Below are 5,000 nucleotides of genomic sequence, written 5' to 3' on the forward strand. Positions count from 1 at the left end.
GAGAATGAGAATAATAATACTATTAAAAATAGAATTAATAGTAATGAGGATAGGAACATCAATAGTAATAATAACTATGATGAAAATTATCATGATAATAAAGATAATCATCATCATAATAATAGCAATAACAATAATGATGATAAAAAGATAACAATGATAGTAATAGTAGAAACTGCAACAACAATGATAATAATGATGATGATGGTAATGATCATTATGATAATTGATAATGATTATAGTAATAATGATCATTATGATCATTGATAATGGTTATAGTGATAATGATAATCGTTAATCTATAATAACAGAGGTAATAATAGCAATAATAACAATAATAATTATGGTAATAATAACAATGATAATAATAATAATAAAACTTATGATAAGAGTAATAAGTTTAGGAATTATGATATCAATAACAATGATAATGATGATAATACAAATATGATAATGATATTGATGAAAGCATTGATAAGAAGAACAATGTTAATAACGATATGAAGATGCATGATGATAATATATTAAATATGACAATCATATAAAAAATATCAATTATAATCAAGACGACAGATAATTTAATCATAGTAATGATACTAATAGTAATAATAATCCCAAGATTGATAATTTAACCTGATGATATGGATAAACTACTGATTATGCTGATTGTAGTAATGATGATAAGAACAGTATTAATGATAATGGTTGCATTAATATTTATCTACAATACAAATGACAGCAATTATTTCATCCCTGAGTAAAATGACATTTGTTTTCCACTTCCACGTCGCCTTCAAAAAACATTATGTTCAAATGTGTTATCTTGATATGAATGAAAATTTACGCGATGTGACGAGATGAGCTTTGTTTTAATTCACGTTGAGTCGGATTAGGCAGTCAAATGTTAACCCTGGAAATGGCCTGGCCTTGGGTTTGACTGTTCAAATCAGGGCTCTCTCTCTCTCTCTCTCTCTCTCTCTCCTTCTCTCTCTGCCTCTGTCTATGTCTGTCTGTCTGTCTGTCTGTCTGTCTCTCTCTCTCTCTCTCTCTCTCTCTCTCTCTCTCTGCCTCTGTCTGTCTGTCTCTCTCTCTCTCTCTCTCTCTCTCTCTCTCTCTCTCTCTCTCTCTCTCTCTCTCTCTCTCTCTCTCTCTCTCTCTCTCTCTCTCTCTTTCACTCTCTTTCTCTATCTATCTCTATCTCTATCTCTATCTCTATCTCTCTCTCTCTCTCTCTCTCTCTCTCTCTCTCTCTCTCTCTCTCTCTCTCTCTCTCTCTCTCTCTCTCTCTCTCTCTCTCTCTTTCTAGCAAGTTTTCAGTGATAGACAAACATTAAAAAGTTATGAGTGTTAGTAATCTAATTTACCACATGTAAAACTTAAACGAATAATGATATAAAAAATTAAATTCATAAAGAACGAGACCAACAATAAACTGTGTTTTCTCGTGTTTTGCAAGTAGAAAATCGACAATAAAGGTTTTATGAAAATTATTTGTCTGTAGCTCAAATGGAAAACAGTTAGATGCTAATCTCTCATTCTCTCTCTCTTTCTTTCTCTCTCTCTCTCTCTCTCTCTTTCTCTCTTCCTCTCTCTCTTTCTCTCTCTCTCTCTCTCTCTCTCTCTCTCTCTCTCTCTCTCTCTCTCTCTCTCTCTCTCTCTCTCTCTCTTTCTCTCTCTCTCATTCTCTCTCTCTCCTTCTCTCATTCTCCCCCTCCCTCCTTCTTCCTCCCTCCATCCCTCTCCCTCCATCCCTCCCTCTTCCTCCCACCCTCTTCCTCCCACCTTCTTGTCTCCCTCCTTTCAATTCACGGATCTCCCCCCCCCCCCCTTTCCAACACACTGACACACCCGGGAGTCATACGTGAGATGTTTGTGTCTGGTTCTAGTGTTCCCTGGGGAGTTGTTACTGTTTTTGTCTGTCGTGTGATGGGATCCATCTATCTATGACAGTCGGAAGACGAAAACCAGCACAGGAAGGTAGGAGGGGGTAGGGGGAAGGTAGGATGGGGTGGGGGCGAGGTAGGAGGGAGTGGGGGCGAGGTAGGAGGGAATGGGGGCGAGGTAGGAGGGAGTGGGGGCGAGGTAGGAGGGAGTGGGAGCGAGGTAGGAGGGAGTGGGGGCGAGGTAGGAGGGAGTAGGGGTGAGGTAGGAGGGAGTGGGAGCGAGGTAGGAGGGGGTGGGGGAAGGTAGGAGAGGGTGGGAGCGAGGTGGGAGGGGAGAGGAGGGAGGTGGGAAGGGAACAAGGGACGTAGCGCAGATAGATAGATAGATATCATAGCGTCTGTGCGCGACACTTGAATTCGTAAGTCGAGAAAAAAAAATAGAGAGAGGTAAAAGAGAAAGGGCTTTCCGGGGGGTGGCGGAGGGAGGAGAGGGAGAGAAAGAAGACATCTGCATACTACGAGAATCTATATACGAGGCGGAATGGTGTGCGTTTCTGAGGATGGCAGGAATGTCGTCAGGAAGGCGGTATATACTCAGCCTTTGTAGCATATATCTCCGCGAGAGGTCGATATATTGCTTCTAGGTATACTTACCTCTTCGCGTTTCCTCCTTGAGATTCCTTTGTTGTATTTAGGCTTCAGTTGACATCTATCATATGTCAATATGCTAAAGAGGGAAGGCGAGAGAGAGAGAAGGAGGGGGTGAGGGAAAGGGGAGGGGGAGGGGGAAAGGAAAAATGGGGACGGGAGGCAAACAGAGATACGTAGAAAGAGAGAGAGAGAGAGAGAGAGAGAGAGAGAGAGAGAGAGAGAGAGAGAGAGAGAGAGAGAGAGAGAGAGAGAGAGAGAGAAAGAGAGAGAGAAAGAGAGAGAGAGAGAGAGAGAGAGAGAGAGAGAGAGAGAGAGAGACGAGAAAAAGAGAGAAAGGAGAGAGAGAAGGGGAGAGGGAGAAAGGTGACAGAACCAGTGAAGAAAAACAACAGAAATAAGATACCTAATTATATATCACTTTATCTTCAAAATCTAAAATGCTTCTCAAAAAATACCCAGCCTCCGATTTACTTGATGTGTAAGCATATGAAGTTTACAAACTTGTTTTTATCTTTAAAAAAGTCTATTATTCAAATGCTTGAATTATCTAAAGCCTGAATGGTAAATCTCTTAGCAAATGTATATATCATATGATAAATTTACCTGAGGGACTATCAGTGCTGTCTCTCTGTAAATATGCGTACTTCCTTTGTTTAAGAAAAAAAAATCCTATATTAACAAACTATTCCTAAAATTATTTTGTGATATATCTACAGAGAGATAATTCATTTTTTTCATGAAACTTATGTACTGGAAAAGCTTGTTGTTAGTCTTGTCATTGTAATGGATATGAGCCGGGAAAGTATAGCTATAAAAGTTGGAATTCCATTACAGCAAAATCTTCTGAAACTTCACTTAATTCACATGAGGAAGTTAATGATTATTAAAAGTTTGCTCGTGGAAAGTAATTGAAAAAAAGAACGAGAAATGGAAGAGGGAGATAAGGAAGGAAGAGGAAAGGGGGTGCGAGAAGGAGCATATCTAGTTGGCTAAATGGAGAGAGAAAAAAAGGGAAGAAAGAGAGAGATGGGAGGGTTACAGAGCGAGAAAGAGAAAGTGAGGGTGAAAAGGCAGTAAAGAGTGGCAGAAAGAGAAAGAGAGATAGATAGATAGAGAGAGAGAGAGAGAGAGAGAGAGAGAGAGAGAATGAGAATGAGAAAGAGAGAAAGAGAGAAAGAGAGAGAGAGTGAGAAAGAAAAAAAGAAAGAGAGAGAGAGAGAGTGAAAAAAGCAAAAGAGAGAGGTTAACGAAATTCTACAAAAGAGAATGTTTAACCGTTGTAACAAAATGCTAATTCCTGGATATCTACCGCAGGCAGTATGATGAAGCATGAATGCGCGTGTTAACGGGAGTCTGGCTGTCTTTTTACACATACTCTTCTGCAATAGTGTGCATAATCAGGCAGCACTACCCACGTTCCGTTAAGCACACGAGGAAGATTAGGAACGAAATCCAATTTTCAATTTCCTCATTATCAAGACAAAGGTGACGTTAGTTTCGCCTTCAAGATTGGATTGCAATCTCTGGCGACATTTGCAGTAATCAATGACCCTCAGTGCAACAACAGAGCTGTTGAATGGTGCATTTCCATCTTGTAAATCCATAACAAAATGCCAGTGCAAAGTGATTGAGAAACTAGAACGCATACTTGCCGCCTGGAGTTAGTCATCTGCGTTTTGCTTTTCGTACAAAGGGCTGCAGCTTCGTGTGCTTTCGTTAATCAGGGTAGACTGTTACTACACCAACATCCAACCGGGTAACGACGTCATTTGAGGTTGTAAACGCCTTGTTTGGTACCGTTAATGCAGTCGTATGTAGCTGCTGATATCGGCCTTACATCACCGGTGACGTTAGCCCTTGCGTAGAGAGGTGTCTGCTGTTCTAATATCAAAGCTTATTAACAGGGAAGGTTCGTGATCTCGCTCTCGCTCTCGCTCTCTCTCGCTTTCGCTCTCTCTCTCTCTCTCTCTCTCTCTCTCTCTCTCTCTCTCTCTCTCTCTCTCTCTCTCTCGCTCGCTCTTGCTCTTGCTCTTGCTCTCGCTCTCTCTCTCTCTCTCTCTCTCTCTCTCTCTCTCTCTCTCTCTCTCTCTCTCTCTCTCTCTCTCTCGCTCTTGCTCTTGCTCTCGCTCTCTCTCTCTCTCTCTCTCTCTCTCTCTCTCTCTCTCTCTCTCTCTCTCTCTCTCTCTCTCTCTCTCTCTCTCTCTCTCTCTCTCTCTCTCTCTCTCTCTCTCTCTCTCTCTCTCTCTCTCTCTTACTTACTCTCTCCATCTATCTCTTTCTCTCGGGGAAAAATGATTAATTCCAAAGCAACTCAACATATCCACCACGACCTATAATTCAGCAAGTGTTGTACTAAGCATCCGCACGTGTGAACTAATTTGAATACTCCACGTACCTGGTCCGTAAAAGCACGCACAAACACACTCATGAATAAACATACAAAATAACAATCAAAGGAAAAGCGCA

The sequence above is a fragment of the Penaeus japonicus genome, unplaced genomic scaffold (genome assembly GCF_977035675.1).
Source record: "Penaeus japonicus unplaced genomic scaffold, GWHDUDI00000001_assembly GWHDUDI00000034, whole genome shotgun sequence".
Lineage (NCBI taxonomy): Eukaryota > Metazoa > Arthropoda > Malacostraca > Decapoda > Penaeidae > Penaeus > Penaeus japonicus.